Below are 25,856 nucleotides of genomic sequence, written 5' to 3'. Positions count from 1 at the left end.
GCTCTACTACTACCCCCAATACTGCTCTACTACTACCCCCAATACTGCTCTACTACCATTGCTATTATTACCTCCACTCCTGATACTACTACTACTCCCAAAACTGCTACTCCCCTTATCTACTACTACACCCCTCATCTTATATGCTTCTACTATTGCTACACCCCTTATCCACTATGCCTATACTACTACACCCATCAAAAAATAAATAAAAAAAATCGAGAAAAGAAAAAACGAGATTTTATTTTTTGCCCACATCACCCCAGCCCTAGGAGATGCTATGTGCTGGGGGCGGGGGGGCATTTAACTATCAGTGGAGATGCTATCTGCTGAGGGGGCAACTATCAGTGGAGATGCTATGTGCTGGGGGGGGGGGGGGGGGGGGACAGGGGAGATGCTATGTGCTGGGGGGGGGTAACTATCAGGGGAGCTGCTATCTGCTGAGGGGGCAACTATCAGGGGGCTAGCTAACAGGTGTAAAACCTACAGTGAGATGCCTCCTATATTGGTGGATACTACATACTGGGTGGTGGAGGTAACTACCAGAAGAATTACCTACAGAGGGATACCGACTATATGTACTATGGAGGCACAGAGGGACCTATCTACTATATAGGGCACAGAGGGGTCTTATTTAAGGTCACAGAAGATCACCCCACCTCGAGCAGCGCGCCAACCGCTGACAAAAAAGTATCGGGACCTTAAATTGCTGCTACAATGTTTTAGCATTTGGGGCCCCACCTTCAACTTTGCCCAGGGCCACATTTTGTCTAAAACCGGCCCTGGGTGTGGGATATGTCATATATCCAATATTCATTGTTTATCATCATCCTCCTCAGTAAGCTGCAATAACCAGCCCCATTACAGTGATGCACAGCAATGTGCTGCCAGCCGTCCATCTGATGGCACAGCACTGTCTACAGTGTCTTGTGATACCGGGAAATCCTCAGGAGTGAGCTCAGCTGACAAGACACCGGGAAGATGCTGGAGGATCCCGACGAGCAGCAGCCCTCTCCATTGGGCGGTGAGGAGAAGGCAGAGCTGTGGGCAGACGGCAGCGCACTGTGCGTAAGACGCGTTGGTGAATAGCAAGGTGAGGCTACACATAGCATGACGTACTCTGGCAGCCGGGCTGGGAGACGCAGAGACCGCAGCGGGGAGGGCGATGCAATAGGCAAAGTAAACAGAGGAGAGCAGCAGCATTGGCGGCGCTGCCTGCCTCCGAGCCCCGGCCGCTGGATTAGGAGCCGTGAAGCCTGAGTGTCCTCTCCAGACAGCACAGCATGCCCCGGGAGCGGTGTCTGCGGCGTCCCCTGAGCGGTAAGGACGCGTCTTCTCACACGGTGACCTTCCTGCACGTTATCTCACAGGTGCACGGAGCCGGCGGGGGCAGGGAGGCAGCCTGTGTGTGGGAATGGCCGCTCATACATTGCTGCTGCTGGTGTGGGGCAGCCCACCCCCTGCAGCGCCGCTTCTCTGCTATGTGGTATGGGCACTGGGGGCACGGCATGCCGCTCCGGAGGTACATAATGCAGCCACGGTCAGTGCTACACCGGGGAGTATGTGAGGACAGGGCTCTGGAGGTGTGCCCCCCCGGGACTGCCAGTGTTCCCTCTCAGCATGACATCCTTTATTATCAGACCGTATATAGACATTACTCCACAGCCCAGCCTATCCCAGTGACTCAGTGCTGCCCCATAGGTGTCAGACACTGGACCCTGACTGCTATATACTGGCTGCTCTGTGTATATACTGTATATACTGTATATAGCATCCTGACTGCTATGTGTATATACTGTATATAGCATCCTGACTGCTCCATGCTGGCTGCTCTGTGTATATAGCATCAGACACTGGACCCTGACTGCTATATACTGGCTGCTCTGTGTATATACTGTATATAGCATCCTGACTGCTATGTGTATATACTGTATATAGCATCCTGACTGCTCCATGCTGGCTGCTCTGTGTATATACTGTATATAGCATCAGACACTGGACCCTGACTGCTATATACTGGCTGCTCTGTGTATATACTGTGTATAGCATCCTGACTGCTCCATGCTGGCTGCTCTGTGTATATACTGTATATAGCATCAGACACTGGACCCTGACTGCTATATACTGGCTGCTCTGTGTATATACTGTATATAGCATCCTGACTGCTATGTGTATATACTGTATATAGCATCCTGACTGCTCCATGCTGGCTGCTCTGTATGTATACTGTATATAGCATCCTGACTGCTATACACTGGCTGCTCTGTGTATATACTGTATATAGCATCCTGACTGCTATGTGTATATACTGTATATAGCATCCTGACTGCTCCATGCTGGCTGCTCTGTGTATATACTGTATATAGCATCCTGACTGCTCCATGCTGGCTGCTCTGTGTATATACAGTATATAGCATCAGACACTGGACCCTGACTGCTCCATGCTGGCTGCTCTGTGTATATAGCATCAGTATATACTGTATATAGCATCAGACACTGGACCCTGACTGCTACATGCTGGCTGCTCTGTGTATATAGCATCAGTATATACTGTATATAGCATCAGACACTGGACCCTGACTGCTACATGCTGGCTGCTCTGTGTATATAGCATCAGTATATACTGTATATAGCATCAGACACTGGACCCTGACTGCTCCATGCTGGCTGCTCTGTGTGGGTGCCTGCTCTATACTGTATTATAGATAGGCGCCTGCTCTATACTGTATTATAGATAGGCGCCTGCTCTATACTGTATTATAGATAGGCGCCTGCTCTATACTGTATTATAGATAGGCGCCTGCTCTATACTGTATTATAGATAGGCGCCTGCTCTATACTGTATTATAGATAGGCGCCTGCTCTATACTGTATTATAGATAGGCGCCTGCTCTATACTGTATTATAGATAGGCGCCTGCTCTATATAGCATTGGTATACTGTATATTATGGATGTGTAAGTGCAGGCTGCTCTGTGTAGGTGTCTGCTATATATAGCACCAGTATACTGTATATTATGGATGTGTAGGTGCCTGCTGTATATAGCATCAGTATACTGTACAGTGGATGTATATGTGCAGTCACTATGAGGCTATGCACTGTAGGTGTAGGCTATATATAGCATCAGTATATTGTATATTATGGATATGTAGTCACTATGAGGCTATGCACTGTATGTTTAGGTGCATGATGTATATAGCATCAGTATACTGTACAGTGGATGTATATTTGTAGTCACTTTGGGGCTGTGTACTGTATGTGTAGGTGCATGCTGTATATAGCATCAGTACTCTATAGTGTGTGATCGATATGTAGGTGCATATGTGTAACAATTAGGAGACTATGCACTGTTTGTATAGGTGCATGCTGTATATAGCATCAGTATACTGTATAGTGGATGTTTATGTGTAGTCACTATGAGGCTATGCACTGTAGGTGCTGGCTGTGTGTGTAGGTGCATTCTATATATAGCATCAGTATACTATATTATGGATGTGTAGGTGCTTATGTGCTGACACTATGAGGTTATACATTGCAAATGCTTAGTTACAGGCTGTATATAGCATCACCATACTGCTCTATGGATATATATGTGCAGTCACTATGAGGCTGCACTATTATGGTGTGTAGGTATGTTTGGTCAGTCACTATGAGGCTGTGTATGTGTAGATGCATGCTGTATATAGCACTAGTATACTGTATTACGGAGGTGTACGTATATATGTGCAGTCACTATGAGGCTGTGTAGGTGCATGCTGTATATAGCACCAGTATACTGTATTACAGAGGTGTACGTATATATGTGCAGTCACTATGAGGCTGTGTAGGTGCATGCTGTATATAGAACCAGTATACTGTATTACAGAGGTGTACGTATGTGTGTGCAGTCACTATGAGGCTGTGTATGTGTAGATGCATGCTGTATATAGAACCAGTATACTGTATTATGGAGGTGTACGTATATGTGTGCAGTCACTATGAGGCTGTATATAGAACCATTATACTGCATGGTGTGAATATACTGTGTGATGTATTTGTGTAGATACATATCTGTAAGGCTGTACTCTATAGGTAATCATATTGTGAATGTGTAGGTACCTGTGTGTGTGATCTGTGACGTGTGTATTGGCTGCTGTAAGGCTATATGTGCTCAGATTTACTATGTGCATGCATTTGTGTCATTATTATACACAGTTGGTGAGGCTGCGTGTGTAGTCACTGTACAGTATACAGACGTGTAGGCATATACTACTAGCATCACAGCAGGCTGATGTAGGTGACGTCAGTGTAAGAATGAGGATGGGAGGCTTGTATTACATCAGCACTCGCTTCTGTTTGCCATGGATTCTGTTCTGTGCAGCATTATTATACACACATTTGTATGTGTTCCGGCAGCGGATGATATCATTGATGCTGGACAAGGAATGGCCATCCTGTCCTGTCTCTGATCATTAGCCCTGGCTGTATACAGGGGAGAAGCAATGGTGGGTGCAGATCTTGCAGTGGCATCCTGTGCCGGAGTGGGAGGGGGGTTGTCACCTGTGATATCTGAGACTAGCAGCACTAGAGGTGGCAGTGCACAGTGGCTTGTCGTGTTACCTGCACAGTTATATAATATTGCTGTAATGACACGTTACCTTAGTTTCCATAGGTCCTGATGTTCTACATGAAGATATGACATGAGCAAATGTTCCTTTACACATGCAATGGTAGCATTTTGCTCATTACACCCAAATGCTGAGGTATTGCTGTGCCCAGGTTAATATTGTATTGATAATGTCACCCAGAATAAAGTAAAGCAATAAGGTGCAAGGCATAGATTGATGGAGCTGTTTTGGGGTTGTAAAAAAAAAAAAAAAGCTCCGAAAATCATGATGGTTTCTATTGAAAGTGCTGTGTGAATTGTGCATCTCTGCTGGACTTAAAAAAAAAAAAAAAAAGTTTTTAAATCAGTTGACGTCAGAAAGTTTAGGACTAGAGATCGGGTCGATCGTTCAGTATTTGATTAGCTGGGGCTGCAGAACTTGGATAAAGCTCTAAGGTTGTCTGGAAAACATGGATACAGCCAATGACTATATCCATGATTTCCACATAGCCTATTATCAGTTGGTAATCATTTTGGTGTAATAGAGCTTTTATACAGATTTGTAATTTACTTCTTTTTAAAAATCTGATGTCTTCCAGTACTCATCAGCTGCTGTATGTCCTGCAGGAAGTGGTGTATTCTTTTCAGTCTGACAAAGTGCTCTCTGCTGCCACCTGTTGTTCACAGCAGGAGAGGTTTTATATGGAGATTTCCAAGTATAGGAAGACTTTTTAAATAAAAGTAATTTACAAATCTATACAACTTTTTGACATCAATTGATTAGAATTTCTTCCACTAGAGTACCCCTTTAATCCTATCTCCCTATTCTAGTAGTTAGTTAAAGGTGGCCCTATTTCGCGGGTCGTTTCCCTGCTTGCTGCCGCCGCTATTCAACGCAGCAACAGCGAGCGGGTGAGTGCGGGAGGGGCGGGGGGGGGGGGGCTGCCCGGGGATCGCTGATCGTCCGGGCAGCCCATAGGATACAGCAGCGTCTGCTGCCGATGCTCCTATTCAACAGAGCGACGGCAGCAGATCGTTGCTGTATCAGTCGCTTGTTTTTCAACATGTTGAAAAACAAGCGACTGCAACGATCAGCCGACATGAACGATGTCAGCTGATCGTTGCACTCTATTCCACGGGACGATATCGGCCAAATACGGACGATAATCGTTCCGTGGAATAGGGCCTTTTCTCCCATTATGTTATATCAACTTCTGGTCTTGGGTTAAAAAACTGCAGTTGCAGCTTTTCACAAAATTGCTGTGTTCTACGTTTACACACTTTTTAGCTATGTTCAAACAATGTCATTTTACAGCAGTTTTTTGTTAAAAAAAAAACGTGTTCTACGTTTACACACTTTTTAGCTATGTTCAAACAATGTCATTTTACAGCTGTTTTTTGTAAAAAAAAAAAAAAAGAAAGAAAGAAAAAAGTTTTGTTGAAATTTGTAGACCTTTTTTTGTAAACATTTGGCTTTTTTTTTACGGTTTACAGCTAACTGCATTATCTTGTTCATTTTTATTACCTAAAATTCAGACAAAAAAAGACTAATAAATTTAACCTCTATTGAAATAACTGTGATTTTTCCCACTTCAATTTAATCAATTCTTTTATAAAGAAAATCACCTGATTTTTACCCAACTCTTTTAGGCCATGTTCACACAACGTAAGTAAAGTATTATTAACGGCGGTTGTTGCCGATTTGCAACAGAGCCGTGATTAATACTTTACTTACATTTGCTGCAGCTAGAGGGAATCCCGGCCAAAGTGTATACACTCTGGCCAGGAACGCCAGTGGCCCCACAAAAAACTGACATGTCAGTTTTCTGCGGCCGCAGAGAACCTGTTAGTGCACACAATGAAGCGTGTGGCTCCGGCCGCACACTCCATTGTGTGGAGCAGATAATTCGGATGCGGGCACAAGCTTTGGATCCAAGCTTGAAAAAGTGGTAAAACCTCTGTAAGCTTTAAGATAACATAAATGATGCACTCTTAGTTTAATATTACTGATGTCACAGGGCAGACAGTCATCTGCATCCAAGGCCACATATTGAGATGATGTCACGTGGTGCGGTTTAGACATTTTTTTTCACAGTAGTGTAATAGGCACCCATTTTTGCATCAGTATTGGGGCCACAAGTCTCCGCCTGGATGACCACCTGCACACACTTTTCCATCCATAGTCCATCCAGTTGCTGGACTAACCACACAGCCCGATAGCTATCAGTTGAGGTCGACAGACTCGGTCAGGCCGAGAGTTGCGACCATAAGGCTATGTCCACACGGTTTACAAACAACAGCCGTTGGTTAATGTTACCTACTGCTGAAATTAATTATCATGATCATTATTTTTGCCGTAGGTAGCGTTAAAGAATTCTCACGGAACGGCCATTGTTTGTACTGCGTGTGATCTCATAGCCTAATACCGATGCAAAAATGTATTCTTATTACATTAGTTTGGAGCTGACCTTTAACGAAGATCAGCACTAGACAATCGACATATTAAAAAGAGCTTAGTGTGTAACAAACTAAGTATCTATAGTGTTATATAACTTACTGCTAGTATACAGCAAAATATACTATACTGTCTTATGGGGAAAACTGTATATAATAGACATGTATAACTGTATACTTACCCCTCTAATCCTTGCAGCATCCAGCCTCTCTGTTCTTCTGTATGTGGCTTCAGTGATGACAATCCAATCACTAGCCTCAATGGTATAGGGTAGGTATGATGAACCAGTTACATCTATTGTTTACATTCACAGGGAGGATTGTTCTGGTCATGGCATACCTCTGTACAGCTGGATTTTTATATGGCCCTATCTGATAAAATACTGGCAAATAGCTTTTAAATACTACAATTGAAGAGGTAATGTATAGCAGCTCCGGTGTCAGCAGGTAGTTCAGTGCATGTTCATTTTAACTTCTCAGTAGGGACCCATGCTGTGATATAAATGCTTGCAGAGTAAAAGAAATGTAACAATATTACCATAAGCCTCTGCTTGTGTTTGGAAGCCGATGACTTTTACTAAATAAGACTGCCAAAACAAATAGAGGTATGGTGTCACATGTGAACGGCTGCAGCAATGTTGGATCCCGAGAAGCCTATGCTACGGGGGTGAACTGATAACATATTAGCAATGAGTGACATGATGTATGTACTACAGAGCACACACGGGTGATTGATTTATAACTCACAACTCCTTTTATTAGGGTCCGATACTGGAGCTGCCCAAGCGAAGTTCTGATTCACTATGTGTTGATTGGTGCATATTATATAGAGCCCTGCGGCTGTGTTCCAACATAGCGTTTATTTGGCATTAATGATTAATTTTAATGCTATTTTACCACAATTGCAAAATTTGTGGCAAAAAAGCCTTATGGTACGTTTACACGAAGCGATAATTCGCCCAATTGATCGTTTATTGATTTTGAAGCAATGATTTTGTTTTTATAACGATCAGCGTTTAGACGAAGAGATAAATCATTAAAGTAGTTTTTGCGATTGTTTTAAGATCTCTTAAGCCCATCTCACACATTAGGATGAATCTGTGAAAGACTGTTTACACGAAGCGATCTGCAAATTTTTAGCGAATAACTAACGACGATTTGAGAACATGTTCATAGATCACAATGAACGAATTCTCACTCATCGCTTGATCGTTTGCTGTGTTTACATGAGCCGATTATCGCTCAAATGCGATCATTATTGATAAAATTCGAACGATAATTGCTCCGTGTAAACTCACCATTAGGGTATGTTTGCAAACGTTGGGGTTCCTTTGCAGTATGCAATAAAGGACAGCTGGACAGCTATTAATTACTGCAATAAAATGATGCAGCAATGCAGTAAAAATACATGCTTGAACATAGCCTCAGGGTATGTTCGCACACGTTGGAACTTCATTACATAATGAAGGATGGCTGGGTGGCAATACATAATGAATTATTGCAATGAAGTGATGCATTGATGCAATGAAATTATGCAACACTGCAATCAAATAATGCATTTACAGTATATTGGATTTTCATTGCATTGCTGCATGTGTGAACACAGCCTTAGGTGTCTCTTACACACCGCACTACCAGCAGCTTTAGACAATGGCAAATCCAGATGCAGCCCATAATCAGCCAGTACTGCATTTGCTGCAGTCAGTAAATCCTCATCTCTAGTGGCTGTGGCTAAAGGTCATTTTACTTGGCTTGATAATGAGCATGAAGCGAGCGCCAACCTACTGACCTCCCCCCTCGTTCCCTGCTCGCTGCCTGTGCTATTACATGCTCAGACAAGGATCTGGGAGCAGCAGGAGGGGCTGCCCGAATGATCCTTAGATCATTTGGGCTGCCCATTTAAGGCAGTGGTGGTCTGCTCCTATTACACGAAATGACAAGCAGCAGACCTGCTGACATGATCAGACATGATCAGACCATGATCAGCTGACATTACGGAGCTGACCGTAATTGCGGAACATGTGAATGCCCCCCGAGATGAGCCGGCAATTGACAGTCAACAGCTGCTGGAATGTTTGCTTGTGACCATTAGTGTAGCAACATATTTTTTCCATTGCTGGCAGCAGATCTCCTCCTTACTTTTAGATATGCCCTACAACAAATAGTGATTTTCTTATTTTTTTTTGGTAGGTCTACCAAAAGTATAAAATATTTCCGCTTATGGTAACAGAAATTTATTTTAGCATGGGATGAAAATGGTCACTAACACATCTAATGCATTTGCAAATGGCTGCTTTACTATAGCTATAGGAAATAGCAGAAGTGCTGCACACCTGGCACATTTACTAAACCCACCTCTGAAGTGCACATGTAGACTACGTTTGATCTGTTGTACCATATGGCTGCACTGTGGGCATGTCACTGTGTATGTCTAGTTTTGTTTGTATTGTGAAGAATACTTGTGTCTTATGCTGCGTTTACACGGAACGATTATCGTGTGAATTTGCATGATAACGATCGAATTCGAACGATAATCGTACGTGTAAACGCAGCGAACAATCAATCGACGAGCGAGAAATCGTTCATTTTGATCTTACAACATGTACTATAATCGTCGTTCGCAAAAAAAAACGCAGATCGTTCCGTGTAAACAGTCGTTCACCGATTTCCTATGTGCGAGATAGGCTTAAGCGATCGCAAAATGAATTTTCTGTACGATATATCGTTTCATCTAAACGCTGAACGTTATAAAAAGAAAATCGTTACTTCGAATCGTACGATTGGGCGAATTATCGTTCCGTGTAAACGCAGCATTATAGTTACAAATTGATGTTAGCAGCCTCAAAGTGTTAGATTATTCCAGTTAAATTACAATAGGGCTAATCCAAATGCCGTTCCCCGGGAACATCTGTGCTAGAAATCCCAGTCTCACTGTTTGATTTTTGCCATCAATTGTTCGAATGATTCACATTGGATTTGCTATTGGCAAACCCTCAGTGATTGAACATAGCCTAGGTTTTACAAATATCTCCACAGAGAAAAGTGATTGAGCAAAACCAACAGCCAAAACCGTGGGCCTTGGGCTGTATAGAAAGCGTAGGCACGGAAGGGCGGAATTAAACAGAGACTCGGGAAACTGTGCACAGTAAGTGTGTGTGTCGTCGCCCCCCACCCCCTCCTCCCCATTTGTTAGCTTATGTACTTATTTGAATTTGGTAAAAATGTATTTGGCTCCTAAAGTTTTCAGGTACATTATTACATTAATATCATTAATATCAGCCTTATTTTTAAACCGAGACACTTTCGAAAGGTATGTATGGTATATACACAGGATTTACTATAAATGCCTCACATATATCTGATACATTTTTAGCCAATGAGCTGTCAACAATAGGAGGTAGAGCATATCAGAAGGGGGCAAATCTTCTAAATGAATATAATTTACTTGACCTTACAAGTTTAAAGGGATTATCCAGCCTTAGAAAAACATGTCTGAAGTCTTTTAGAAATAACACCTCTCCTGTAGTCAGTTTGGGTGTGGGTTTTGCACCTCAGTTAATAATAATATTATTTATTAGTATAGTGCCATATAGTGACAGATTCTGCAGATTCTTGAAGTAAATAGAACTGAACTATACCACACTCAATCTGCGGACAGGAGTGTTGTTTTTGCAAGAATGTAGCTGTGCTCTACACAGGTGTAATGGGTAAATTTTGCAGTTTTCATACCTTATTTTATATCGTACGTTATCATCTGGGGATTGTGCTATCTGGGCGAGGCTTCACGACTGCCCCACCCACATCACCACCTTGGACCTGCCCCTCTGTGGCATCATCGCCGCATAGGCCCCGCTCCCCTCAATGGCTATTGGAAAGTGCCGGCCTAAAGGTCCTGGCCCCACCCCCTCTAGGGCAGCCCACACCAATGGCCACTGAGGAGGCGGGGCCTATGCGCCGATGACGTCACGTAGGGATGGGGCCTACAGTAGTGATGTGGAAGTGGAACAAGCACCATGATGTATGACATAAAATAAGGTATGTAGTCATAATGCAAAAAGGGGGTGACAGTGTCATTTTAACTATGTTTATTTGAGATAAGAATACTTCATTTGAAGAATATCTTACAAGAGCTCAGTTCCTTCTTTGGTTGGATGGCAGATTGAGCTTCAGAACATCTATGGGACAGATGAAAGTTCAAGCGGAGACTGCCGCACAGACTCTGCCTCAAATTTCCTCCCAATTTCCATATTGTAAACGTACCCTTTTTGGCAGCACACTGAATAATTACGTTACATGCTGCTTTTTAAAGAGGGTCAGGGAGAGAAGGGAGAGATTCAAAGCAATGAGACTACTAAGAGACTGCAAAAGTTTACTGTGTTAGCTCTCACCTCAGAGTTTGAGTGATAACTTAGACTGCTCATTACTGGAGATGATTGAACTGGCCTTAGGTTTGGGCTCATTTGTATCCCGCTACCTGGAGAAGGTGGATGCAGCCAGATGGCCTGAAAAACATGGATACAGCCATTGGCAGTCCTCATGCTGCATTTACCCTCTCCAGGAGTGCTGATTGTGCAGGTTCATGCATACCCAAACTTTCAGGAAGTTCGCTCTTCTCTACTGGTCATTACTACTTTAGGGTATGTGCACACCACGGAATTCGCCGGAAAATATCATTGAGTCTATGGAACGGGTGGAACTTCAAGCGGAGGCTGCCTGCCGAGATTCACTTGAAGTCTCAGCGGAAATTCCATAGCGTGCGAATACTCTTACAATGTCCTCCCTGTGGCTGCTTCTTATGGGGGTACCATACAGAGATAGAAGAATAGGTTCCCCCATTTCTGTGTGCAGTATGGGAGTCATCATAGGCTAGGCTGTAAACACTAGCTCAGGAACAGCTGAAAAATAGATACAAAGCCTTAAGAGCAGAAATCTGGTTAAAAATGCCATATTCAGGTGGTATAATGGCCAGCTTATCCTGTGTTTAATTCTGTGGTCCAAGTTTGATGTAGCGCCTTAGTAAATGATCGCCATGAACCTGGAGGTGCAGGTGCATTCTTGTTTGAACGTCTGAAATGCAATGCAAATTTAGCTTCATCATTCGCACATCATTTGGAAAATTATATAAATTTTTCACAACTCATGAATTCATACTGTATGTAAACGAATGCATTTAGCATACATATATGGTGGTTTTATTTAGTACACCAAACGTTGCCAGCCTAATCTAATGTAAGTAGATGTAAGTAATAATGTGAGCTTTCCATGCTGCGATGGTATGTGCAGTGCACTGTAGTGTATAGGTGTACTAGATGGAGTCTGAGAATAACAGATGAATAATTCAGTTGCACATTCCAGTTCAGCTTGTGTGTGATGACAAGATCCCAATTAGCTGTGTCACATTGTGAACTAAAAATCCTCTTTGATACATAAGTTATGTGTGTTACACTGGAGGGATAAACAGACTAAAATAATTGTGGTTTGTGTAAATGTATTTATTATCCATCCAATAGTGTAACATTCATAACACATTCTAACATGCTCCCTCTTGTGTTCCCTTTCCTGGCTATGCCTCTATTCCCCTACCCCTCTCTCTCTAGGAATCCCTGGGGCTCAATATGGGTACCCTTCTGTATTCTCTTTACACAGCTTCACAATGTACAAGGGGTTTCAATTTCCAAGCAGTACGTTTCCTGATGGCAACATGTTACGTCTACATGCTGGCGGGGCAGCTTTACGACAGCTGGCGGGGCAGCTTTGTGTGTGTGCTGTCGGGTGAGCTGTGTGTGTGTGGGGGGGGGGAAGACAGACTATGGGCAGCGGCGCGGGCGGACAACACAGACCGCGGGCACGGGCGGCCACCGGCAGACCTGGGGGAGGCTGCACTGAAAGGAGCGCAGCGGGCGGCCACCGGGTAAGCTGGGGGGGTACATATTACTGGTGAGCTCCAGTGCGAGCGGGGGTGCGGCACACAGTGGGGTGAGATCAGGAGATCAGGGGGGGGTTGGGTGAATGGGGTTACACAGTGAGGGGGGCTGCTGTCAGAAACGCAGACAGAGATCAGCTGCAGCTGTGAGCATCTCAGTGTCCTTCCTCACTTCAGTGTGCTGGGTTAGAAGCGCTAACCCAGCCCATTGAAGAGACTGAGGACACGTGATGCCGTCTCGGAGGGTGCGGGCCAGAAGCAGGGAGCTGTCGGGTTGGACTGAGAGCTGATGATTCTATGCATTCCGTGGGGGTGAATGCATCTAGATAACAGCTAAACTGTGCAGAATCCATAATAACTTGATATTGGAAAGATGGAAAACTAGGGGTGGGCAACTTATTAATGCAAAAATAATTTTGGGGGGAATACCCCTTTAATTGCAAACCGCACCTGAACTGGAGACAACAGTAGCGGGAAAAGTGGCCATGTTTTTGTAGCGCTGGATAACCCCTTTAAGATCATCCAGATAAGTTGCTAATGGTGGCACAGAAACACATGGCTCGTAATGTACAATTTTTCGCCATATGTGCACATTGTGACGGTTAAGGCTTGGTTCACACTGCGTTTTTGCAATCCGTTCAACATATCCGTTTTTAATTGGTTACTTTTAACGGACAGAGAAACGTAGTCAACACTACTTTTGTGTCCGTTAAAAAAAAGCGCATCCGTTTCAATTCGCTTATATAATAGAAGTCAATAGAAAAACGGATCCAAACGGATGACATACGGTTGGATCCGGTTTTTTCCATAAAACATATACGTTAAAGAGATTGCAAAAATGTGGTGTGATAGAACTTAGATAGAACACTGCTTTATCACTAAAGATGAGCAAACCTTGAGCTACCAGAGCATGCTGCATTTGATTACCAGAGGCTGAAGAAGTTGGATGCAGCCCCAAGGCTGCCTTAAAAAACATGGATAAAGCCATAGGCTGTATCCATGTTTTACAGCACCAGGACTCGCTAGGGCTGCATTCAACTTCTTTAGCCACTGGTAGTCTAATGCAGCATGCTCTGGTTGCTCAAGGTTTGCTCATCTCTATTTATCACTGAATAGCAAACACAGTAAAAAGATATTGTCTATTTTCTGTAACCAGTTGCAAACCAGTATGGCCTCATGATTAAATAAAGCCTTAAAATGCGCCGGACAGTAAGCTCACAGCTAGATGTGCGCAGGCATCAAAGAAAACACTCAGATTTTTCTCACGTTTTCCAATGAAATGCGTGGTTGCCCTTTGCTCCTCCTCTTACATAAAGAGCTTGTTTCTTCAAATGATCGATAACTATGATGAATGCTCTTTGGTATGGGCAGATCAATGCCACAATGCTGTTGAAGTGAATGCTGCACCGCAATTATGCATTCAGCCTTGCTGAATTGCTGAACACAAAATGACGTGTGTTGTGGGGTCGCCATCTTGGGAATGACTGAGGCGAGGGATTATTTGTGTGCTAGGAAAGGTATCTACCGTCAGTAATGTGAAACTCTATGGCATACCCTTTCAGGTGCTAAGAGTTTCATTCATGGGCGGCTTGTGGTTGCACAGACATCATTCGGGGCAGGGCTAGAGACCAGAAACAAGATCCAACCAATCCTCCAGTGACATCAGGGGGATGATGCGTTGTCTATCGAGAGAAGGAGGAGCTAGGGAGCTGTAGATCATTTGTCTAGTTTTTTCTATTGCAAGTTCTATATCTTGAGTTGATAGTCTTACTTACATACAATAATACAGTGGGCTTATTTCAAGTTTGCACTAGGAGCATACCTTGATAAATGTGCCCCTTAATGTTTTTTTTCTGGTGTTTATACCCACCTATAGAAGTCTATGGGAGAGAAAACGTTGCAATTTCTTGAGGAAAAAACTGCTAAGAGAAAAACAAAAATGCCAAAATGATCTGAAAAAAAATGGCAAACACTAAAAAGCCATGTGGGTATGGTGTTTAATATTTTCCTACACAGAGCATCCCCCTGCCATCATCCTCTCCAGCAGCCACAGCCCGCACAGCTCTGCGAGTCGGGTCGTGACATCACCTGTCATGATCGCGCCTGAAAAGGCATCAGTGCCACCCTCTGCGGTGAAGATCCGACCTCTGCACCAAAGACTGCGCTTTTGGCATTAAACCGTTCCTGGTTTTACTGTGTTCTCTGCTTATGTCATCTGTGTTCTAGTCCATGTTTTCTTAGTTCTCCCTGCATTTCCTTGCTGTGGTCTGTTCTCTAATTGTTGTCTGCTGTGTTGTGATGGACAGGTCTCCTTACCTCTGGCTTTCTGTGATTTCTTGTGTGTTTCTCCTGCTCCACCTATCAGCTTGGAGTCCGGGACTTCTGATCCCTTATACCTGTGCCTCTCCCTTCACTCTGGGCTCTTGATAGTTTTGCAGCTTGTCTGTTCTGCTAGATCCTGCCTTTGTGATATTGTCTGTATTCCTGGTTTCCTGATCCCTTGCTTGTTTATTAGCTTCTTTGTCTTTTGGTTCAGTGTTCTCCTCAGTTTACCTTGCTTAGTGCTCAGTTCTTCTTGCTTCATCTCTGGCTTTGGCTCCACTGTTCTGGCTTTGGCTTCACAGTTACCTGGTTGCATCTCTGGCTTTTGTCCTCCGTTTGTTTGGTCCTCCGTTTCTTGCTGCTTTCTTGGTCCTGTCCTTTTGTGTGTCTTTGTGACTTTGCCTTGTCTGCTGTCATTGTACCTTGTTTGTCTGTCCTGTGTCTTGTCTGTGTTTTGCACTTACTGCAGCGTAGGGAACGCCGCCCAGTTGCGGACGGTTGTTTAGGACCTGCTCTGCAAGTAGGTAGGGACAGCGTGGGGGGTCTTAGCCATAGGGCCCACTTGTCCTGTGTCTTTATTCCCTTGGGCCCTGACATTATCAAGAGCCATACAAAAAATTTTTTAACTCCTTACCTGTGGCCAGTAATGGACTCAGCACAGGAGTTATCTGTCCGTTTTGAGGGTCTTGCTACACTCGTTTTTGAGCTGGCCAAGCAAGTTCAGTTATTGGCCCAGCAGCTACCAGCTACCACTCCTGCCACCCCAGTGGTCACGCTCAAGGAGCCTGACAAGTGTTCAGGGGACCTGAACACATATGTGACATTCAGAGATGCTTGGGTCAGTCACCCCACCCCTAGCTCCCTTGAAGAGGCCATTTCCCTGGCGATTACCATTGATCGCATGTTCAGGGAACGTAAAAATAAATCAAACCAAGATTCCCCCTGTGTCACTGATGTGCCTTCCTCTGTCCCCTCTAAACCTTTGCCTTCTATAACTCGTCCTCTGGTCACCCTGGAGGAACCTTCGAAACTGGACCAAGTTAAAAGCTCCCTGGTACGCAAAGAACACAGAAGAAGGAATGGACTCTGTTTTTACTGCGGTGACAGTGGACATTTTATCAGCTTTTGTACCAAGCATCCTGCAAGGCCAGATCATCAGCGTCCAGATGACTACCAGGAGGGTCATCTGGGCGCGCAGGTGGGTGAAGTTGGTGTGCATTGTCCTGCTGATAACATGTCAGTAAGTTCGTGCAATGTGGAAGTTGGCTCTGTGCGTCCTGCCGAAGATACCATGTCTGCTAATTTATGTAAGGTGGAAATTGGCTCTGTATATCCTGGTGATGGTACTGGTGAAGGTCTGTGTCCTCATGTAAGGCAGAATTTGGATCTGTGTCTGGTATTGATTTGAGCAGTTATGGGAGATGTGTGAGGAGACCGGTTACCTATCTCTTGGAGTCTGATTCTGATGAGTGGGAGACTGACGACGATATTTTAGCGATGTTGAGACATGTATTGTAAGATGTCCGTTTCCTCCCAGGTCTGGTTCGTCTGGTGAGGGTCCGGAGGCCCCTCTTAAAAGGGGGGTACTGTCATGATCGTGCCTGAAAAGGCATCAGTGCCATCCTCTGCGGTGAAGATCCCACCTCTGCGCCAAAGACTGCGCTTTTGGCATTAAACCGTTCCTGGTTTTACTGTGTCTCTGTTTATGTCATCTGTGTTCTAGTCCATGTTTTCTTAGTTCTCCCTGCATTTCCTTGCTGTGGTCTGTTCTCTAATTGTTGTCTGCTGTGTTGTGATGGACAGGTCTCCTCACCTCTGGCTTTCTGTGATTTCTTGTGTGTTTCTCCTGCTCCACCTATCAGCTTTGAGTCCAGGACTTCTGATCCCTTATACCTGTGCCTCTCCCTTCACTCAGTGCTCTTGATAGCGTTGTTCAGCTTGTCTGTCTGCTAGATCCTGCCTTTCCTCAGTTTGTCTGTATTCCTAGTTCCTGATCCCTTGCTTGTTTCTTGTCTTTGTCTTTTGGTTCAGTGTTCTCCTTTAGTCCTCAGTGTGCCTTGCTTGTCCTCAGTGTTCCTTGCCTTGTCCTCTAGTTACCTGGTTATTGTCTCTGGTTTCTGTTTCACCGTGTACCTTGTTTACTGTCTGTTATTGCGTATAGTTCCTTGTACCTTTTCCTTGTATCTCCGTTTCGTGTTTATTAGTGTTTCTGACCTAGATTTTGTGACCTTGACTTTGCTTGTGGATTCTGACTCTGTACTTCTGCTGACCGTTTGTTGCCAACCTTGCCCGCCGACTATTCTTTATTGTGTCAGTTTGTCTCGTCTTGTTTTGTGTTTCGCACTTACTGCAGCGTAGGGAACGCCGCCCAGTTGTGGACGGTCGTTTAGGACCTGCTCTGCAAGTAGGTAGGGACAGCGTGGGGGGTCTTAGCCATAGGGCCCACTTGTCCTGTGTCTTTATTCCCTGGGGCCCTGACATCACCATTTTATCCAGGAAGTGAAGCCTTGATGCAGTAGTAAGTGTAGGGAAAAAAGCACTTTATAAGCATTTCCCGTAATAAGTGTATATTGGTGATTTGTATAACTTTTGGGGAGCAATACAATACTTTAATAAAAAAATTTCTCCTTTAAATGCAAAAAAAAAATTAATAGCTTTTGCCTTGTAACCTACCCATACTAGAAATGTGTTTGTACACTCCAACACTCCAGCAACTATGATGTGTACATGTCAGGTGTGCACTAGTATGTGGCCTATCATAAACGCTTTAAAAGTCGTGGCCTATGTAAAACATGCAAGAGTGAAGGGCAAGTGGCGACCAAAATAAATAAATGTTAAGGAGACCTTAAAGGGTTTTTCTTTTTTCCTCTGCTGAAATTCTTTCCCATTTTTGGAAAAATCTATTTAGAAGGAAATACAAAACCAGACTATTCTCATGTAAATGAACGTTTGAAACGCATTTCAAGAAAATGTTAGTTACAGTTCAAACTAGTGTTTTACTTTTTCTGTTGAAGCTTTGGCTTTGTTCCAGTGTAGCTTTTGCTTAGCTTGGTGATAATTTTCACACAGTTTGCCTCTATTATTTTTCTGCTTTCTCTGGATTTTAGGCTCTTAAAGGGGTTTTCCCATAAACAACACTATAGCTTACTGTGCAGGATGGGTGATGCTTTTGATTTCTGAGGTAGAGGTTTGCAGTTGAATGGAGCAGCAGTCAGACATATGTAGTACATGTTCCTTCACCATTCAGCTGTATAGGACTGTATAGCGCCTAGCCCCCTCTAAAACAATACTGTTCCCAAGTATCCATCTCTACCGATACTAGATAAGTATATAGATGTTTTTGTAAGCTGTATAGCATGGGTCTCCAAACTGCGGCCCTCCAGCTGTTGCGAAACTACAACTCCCATCATGCCTGGACAGCTAAAGCTTTCGAATTTGGCTGTCCAGACATGATGGGAAATGTAGTTTTCCAACAGCTAGAGGGCCGCAGTTTGGAGACCCATGCTGTATAGTGTGGGACTATAGCAGCCTACTTACTGCAGATTTGTTAATTTGAGTTGACCTAATATATTCTAAGGGTGCGTTCACACGTACAGGATCTGCAGCAGACTTGATGGCGCAGAGTTAAATCTCTAACAGATCTGCAGCAGATTTCATGGCTCAGATTTGCTTTGCTTTGAGTGTGCAACTTTAAATCTGGGCCATCAAATCTGCTGCAGATCCTGTACGTGTGAACACACCTTTAGGCTATGTTCACACAACGTATGTTTGCAACAACGGGCGTGATTCATACAAAAGATACGTTGTATGTGATTGAATGGAATCCCGTCCGGACCGTCTACACATAGTCGATGCTCCGGCCAGGATTCCATCCGGCTGCACGAAAAAACAGACGTGTCAGTTTTCTGCTGCCGCTACTTATTGAATAGCGGCTGCACAGAACAGGAACGCTCCATTGGGTGCAGCGGTGAATTGGGAAGCAGGCGTGCACAGATGTGCCTGCATCCGAATTCACCAGAAATGAAGATCATCCTGCCAGTACTGCAGTACCGGCCGGCATGATCTTCAGTAACATGGGCCGTTACCCGGCCTTGTCACAGAATGGCCGGTGTTACACGTAGTGTGAACCTGGCCTTATAGGGAGTTTGGACTAAATTTCCAATCATATACACTTTATTTTAGAAGTATGGCCAGTTGTGCTTTTGAAGGCCCCCCAAAAAGCTGCATTTTCTCAAAAATGCAACAAACCTAGTCACTATTAAACTACATTTGGTCCTTAGAAATCAGTGGGTCCAGCATAAGTACCAGCAGATTGTTATACCTGTTAGGGATGTGATAGTTTCTATATTTAATGTAGCCATTACAATATGGCACTGACCTTCTAAACAAGTAGAGATATTTACATTCCTTACAGCTTACATTAGTAAACACTAGTGCTACGTAACGAACACCTTTTGTACCTCAGCCAATGAAGTACTGGCACGAACCTTAAAGGGGTAGTGCGGCGCTAAAAAATTATTCACAGAATAACACACATTACAAAGTTATACAACTTTGTAATGTATGTTATGTCTGTGAATAGCCCCCTTCCCGTGTCCCACCACCCCCACCCGTGTACCCGGAAGTGTGGTGCATTATACATTACCTGATCCGTGTCGAGGGCCGTCCGCCATTTTGTGCCAAACGTCATCTTCGGACGGACGGCCGAGTCGCTGCCGCCCGTCCCCCTCCGCCGCGTCACAACTGTGCTCAGCCGCGATTGGCTGAGCACAGTTATGCTCAGCCAATCGCAGCTGAGCATTGGATGACGCTGCAGAGGGCGGGCGGCATTCGGGACAGACGGAGCTGTTCGCCGGCTGGCCGAAGAAGACGTCACTGAATGAAGATCGGAGACGGGTGTCGGCACGTGACAGGTGAGTATAGCGCACGACACTTCCGGGTACACGGGTGGGGGTGGTCGGCCACGGGGAAGGGGCAATTCACAGACATAACATACATTACAAAGTTGTATAACTTTGTAATGTGTGTTATTCTGTGAATAATTCTTTACCACTGCACTACCCCTTTAATAGAAGTATACACGCCCCACAGGGTATATAAACTGGCTGCCGTCTTTGAATAAAGGAGATCCACCTTAACCACCAATCTGTCAGGGTGTTTGATGCTCAGTGCGCACTATAAACTTATAACTTGTAATGTGGAGCAGACAGTTAATATGACAGCACTGTTGAGGTGTATCCATAACATACTGATGTACACCATGAATGTAGGCTTCCTTCAGATGTGAACTTACAGTTATATAAAAAATAAAAAAAAGTACACCCTCTTTGAATTTTATAGTTGCAGATAATAAAAAGAAATCTGGTCTGATGAAAAGCAACACATGACTTTTCCATAATTTATTTAACACAAACTAGGCCAGTCTGCAGAAGCATTGTGTGAAAAAATAAGTACACCCATATGGTGTGTTCACACAGTCAGGTTTTAATTGCAATTATTGAAGCTGAAGCCAGGAACGAATTATAAATCGAGAACAGGCCATAAAGGAAAGACTGAGATTTCTCCTCTTTTCAAATCTATTCCTGCCTTTTATTTTTGTTTTATTTTATGTGTGAACACACCAATACTGTTTCCATAGGAAATAATAGGGTACTTAGCAGTCAGGTGCTGCTAATTAAATGCCCTGTATTTTATTAACCCTGGGATAAATCCTGGGATCCTGTATCTATCCAAAGATGAGAGTAAAAATAAAATGGGACAGAAAAGATGGACTAGGATTTTTTGCCACCTAGTCTTTTATAGTTTGTCTTTTTATCTTGAGCAACTGTGACCACTGCCATAAAAGCAGAAGTTCTGGGTCATTCAGGCCTGTGCCAGAGAGGAAAAACAGAAAACATTACTTCCCAAGTTATTGCTACTAAAGGGGTTCTACATTTTCTTGATTCATGGAGTGGACAGTTTTTTACGTGACTTTTCCATTTATTTTAGCTTCACTTTTGTTAAATATAGACATAGTAGTATCTGCTGGGTGATGTAGTTACCTAATTTTACCTAGATTTTTATATAAATAGCCCGGCGCTGGTGAGTTATGCCGATGCCGCAGTCCTTTTTTTGAACTGGGCCGTGGTTCAAAAAAAGGACCTGCGTCGGTCTATTTATATAAAAACTTAGTGATGTACTTGATGGTACATTTGCTCTAGGCCACGCCAATTTGACAGAGGGCTACAAGTTTAAAAGTTGTATTTTAGGACAATAACTGCATCACCTGCCAAACGGACCCCAGGACAGATCTTGGATTAAAAGCAGCTATCCAACGGTACAAGCGGTTTGGGGGAGGGGGGGTGTGTGTGTCAGATTGTAGGTACAGAGTTGCTTTAAAGGGGTACTCCAGAGAAAAGCTTTTTCCCAGTAATTGAAAAACATTACAGAGTTATATAACTTTGTAATATGCTTCAATCACCTATATGCCCCTCCTCACTATCTTTTCCCCCCCAACCCCCCACCAGGAAGTAAAGTAAAGTCATTCTTACCTAATGACTGTTGACCCCAGGCTGCTCTGTGGCAGCCATTTTGTGACAATGACATCATCAAGAGGGAAGCGGGTCTAAGCCCTGTTAGGCCAGCCTCCCTTTGCCAGATGACTCGGGTTGCTCAGCTCTGATTGGCTGAGCAAGCTGTAACCCATCTAACAGTTCTACAAAGTCAGTTAGACATCACAGGAGACAAAGGGCATCATGGGAAAGCCCAAACCAGGAAGTGAATAAAAAATGAAGACACTGGAGCTTCAGTTCAGTTTTTTTTTTTATCAGCGCCGGAGTTGTCCTATAAGTGGCTTTGCAATGTATGCATTTCATAATAAGATTAGTGATGAGTGACTCATGAGCACGTTCTGGTTTGTCCGACCCCGAGCTCTCAGCATTTGATTACCGGTGGCTAAAGAAGTTGGGCAGCCATAGGCTGTTTCCATATTTGCCAGGACTCCCTAGGGCTGCATTCAATGTCTTTAGCCACCAGTAATCAAATGCCGAGAGTTCGAGTTCAGGCAAACCCGTGCGTGCTCAAGGGTCGCTCATCTCTAAATATGTCATACACCTACTATTTAAATATAATGTTTTAGGCTTTGGCACAATTGGCAATTGTTTTAAAAAATTCATATATCACTTTTCCTGGGGTGTGTCTTTAAGCCCCGGATACTTACCCCATCTTGCCAAGTCCCGCTCCTGGAGCCGGTCCCGGGACGGAGTAATCCTTGTCGAAAGCCACGAGTGCTGCATAGAGGAGTCTGATGCCCATAGTGAAGGACAGCTCCATTCATTCTCCATGGGCGTCGGACTCATCCCAGCAGCGCGCATGACGGGCTTCCAACAAGGATATCTCCGTCCCAGGACCGGCTCCAGGAGCGGGACTTGGCAAGATGGGCTAAGTATCTGGGGGTCGGGCGGCCTTTAACCCGTCACGGGGGGGTGACAGGTTACCTTTAAGATTTATGACTCCCTGCACAAGAATAAAGGATAATTTGTGCCTAAATCTTCATTTACTCTCAAATAAATAATGTGAGATGAGAAGGTGGACTTCTCTGGTTAGCAGGGTGACCGCACAGAATAGTCTTATAAGAAAATGATAAAATCTGAGCTATTCTAGTACATGTGACATATAATATAAAGAAATAAAATCACCGGAGTGTCTTATTAAAATGTCAATTTGAAATTCTGAAGCTTTACCAGGCTCTTTCTGGGAGCTTATTATTTTCTTTGTAAATGTGGATAACCTCATACAAATCCATAAATAAGGGAACAAAGAAATATAATTTCTAATTACTAAAAAGGCATCGCCAGTGAGACTTCATTACATGTGTAATCTATGCCAGCCAGGGACTCGCCACACATTTAAGAAGTTTACTGTAACAGATTACTTCTGTCCTTCAATCCTTCAGGCGCTGTTGTGGTGATATCTTTTTTTTTTTTTTTTTACTGACAGTAATATAGTCATGGTTTAGGCTGTAATTTATGGCTCAAAAAATGCTTAAAGTGTCACTGTTATAACTTTCAAAATCTAAATCAACAGTAGATGTAAAATAAAGCAAGTTTGCAATATACATTCATTATTTATTTATTTATTTATTTTTACTTCTCATGCTGTAAAACAAAGCTGAACTTACCAGAAATCCAGGTCCAGTCTCCTGAAGGCAGATTTTTAGACTTGTGCTGGTTGTAAAAAAAAAACAGACTAAACACATGAATTCTGGCCAGTACACAGAGTCACGGCTCAATGTGTCCATCAGTCACATGACCGCCTTCTCTGTGAGCGCTCATATGGCCTGGGAAACACTGGACTTCCTGTTTTCTGACAAGTTTTTTTTTCTCAGTCAGAAAACAGGAAGTGCCGTGCTTTCCATGATAACAAAAAAAAAATTATTGTAAATTGCAAACTTGCTTTATATCACACCTACTGTTGATATAGATTTTGAAAGTTATAATGACAGGTACACTTAAAAAAAAAAAAAAAAAAGCAGCTACAATGGTTGTCTGTTGGGGCCGTAATCCGTGCCCAAAACGAAAAACTGTCAAGCCATTATGTGGCCCAAATCACTGATTGGAAATGAATGGGTTCATGCAACTTTGGACGCTTGTAGTCCTGTCTTTAACTGCGGGTCAACGTCTACAGAGGGTACTGATGTGTGAATCGGGCCTCAGTCGCTTGTCCAGGAATTGCGACAACGTTTTTTGGATAGAGGGTACAGTAAACGAATATTGAAGAGAGCATATAGAAGGGCAAAAGGATCAGATAGACAACAGTTAATCCACACATCCATCTCCAGGAAGGCAGAAAATCAGGTGAGATACATCACCAACTACCACGGCCAGTGGCAAAAAATGAGGGATATAATGCAAAAATATTGGCATGTGTTACTTTCGGATGACATCTTACAGAAATACTTACCTAAAACACCATCAATAACTGCTAGAAGATCTGCAAACCTAAAAGACATACTGACGAGAAGTCACTACCCTGGACAGCAAAAAAACTTTTTTAACACTAAAGGCCCTAAATGGGGTTGCACCCCATGTGGGAAGTGCGTGGCATGTCCAAACATTGAAAGAGCAACGGACTTCACTGACTCATCTGGGGAACGGACGTACGAAATTCGACAAACAATTACATGCGACACAAGGTACGTGATCTATTATGCTACATGTCCTTGTAAAAAAATTTATGTTGGACTCACAAGCCGGGCTCTGAAGGTACGAGTCCGAGAGCACATGAGAGACATTGAAGCTGCACGCGGTGAATCTATATATGCCAATTTGAAACCGGTGGCACGGCACTTTAAGAAGTACCACGAGTGTGATGCCCGCCTCTTAAAAGTTAGAGGCATTGACAAGATGAACGTAGGAACCAGGGGGGGAGATTGGAATACTCGCCTGGCACAATGCGAAGCCAAGTGGATTTGGAAGTTAAAAACAGTGTATCCTCTGGGTATGAATGAGGTTCTGAGCTTCGCTTCGTTTCTGAATTAAGGTGCTAGATCCTAAGATTTTCTTCTCCAAGTCCCATTTTGTTTTTAAAAAAAACTTTTTTAATGCTGTGATTATTTTTAACTTAACTATCTTTTCTTGTGTTTTTTCTTTTTAGTGTTGAATCTGTTTTTTCCCCCACCCTCAAAAACTTGCAGCATGGATGTCGTGATCATATACATTGAGCTGAAGATGATTTGAAGAACTCCTCTCATTCAAAAATTTTTTTATTTTTTTATTTTTTTTTTTTTTCCCTCCATTCACACTATGCGTTTTTTGGCACTTGATGCGTTTTTTACTTTTTTGTAACGTTTGACTTGCACTTTATCATTGTACATAATTTGATGAAATACTTTTATACACTTTGCACTTTATCCCATCTATTTTTGCACATATGCACTTTTTACACTTGTCACACAAGATACATATTTTTATCACACACTTAGGCACAAAGAGAACGTATCCATATAGTGATATGAATTCATTATTATATATCTATATTTTTATATACATACACATAATTTGATATTTACCAATTAATTCACCATCTATTTCACATTTTTCAATAAGTCACATAAACATTTTTTTGTTTACATTAGCACTCAATGCACTTTATGATCACTATCCAGTTTTTCTGTATTAGGCTACGTTCACACAGAGCAAAAGGAGCGGATTACGCAAGGAAATATTTCCGCCTGAAATCAACTGACGCTGAATTCCGAGCAGAATATAAGCAGAATGCAAGCAGAATCCCTGCGTATTCTGCTAGGAAAGTGTTCAGCTCGTAATCAGCTCTTGACAAATTCAGCGCGGAATACTCGAGGAATCCGCGCTGAATCCGCATGCATTCAGCGCTGAAATTCAGCGAGTATTTGGTGAGTAAACTAGACTATACCAGAACATATACTAGAATCCTCCTCCCCCCCTTTTCCCCATTTCCGCGCTGATTCAGCGAGTAATTTCCGCTTGTATTACGCTTGTATTCCGCGCTGAATCCGCGCTGAAACAGAAAATCAGAGCCCCATTGATTTGTATAGGCTTCCGCTAGCGGAAGAAT

The 25,856-nt window shown here is 43.4% G+C and overlaps 1 protein-coding gene across 2 annotated transcripts in view; it reads left to right on the top strand.

Moving 5' to 3' along the window:
- The first annotated feature begins 969 nt into the window (after nucleotides 1–969).
- DTNA (dystrobrevin alpha) overlaps nucleotides 970–25,856 on the top strand; it is a 207,222-nt gene continuing 182,335 nt past the window's right edge. The window contains exon 1 of one of the 2 annotated variants that reach the window (XM_069957618.1): nucleotides 970–1,093. The gene's annotated coding sequence lies outside the window, so the exon portion shown is untranslated. Of the gene's footprint in view, nucleotides 1,094–1,118; nucleotides 1,321–25,856 lie in introns of those variants that run through there. The other variant, XM_069957617.1, reaches the window with a different exon arrangement.

The sequence above is a fragment of the Dendropsophus ebraccatus genome, chromosome 2 (assembly GCF_027789765.1).
Source record: "Dendropsophus ebraccatus isolate aDenEbr1 chromosome 2, aDenEbr1.pat, whole genome shotgun sequence".
In the NCBI taxonomy this organism is placed as follows: Eukaryota; Metazoa; Chordata; class Amphibia; order Anura; family Hylidae; genus Dendropsophus; species Dendropsophus ebraccatus.
The sequence above is the reverse complement of the archived record's forward strand: the minus strand, read 5'-3'. Positions and strand labels throughout refer to the sequence as shown.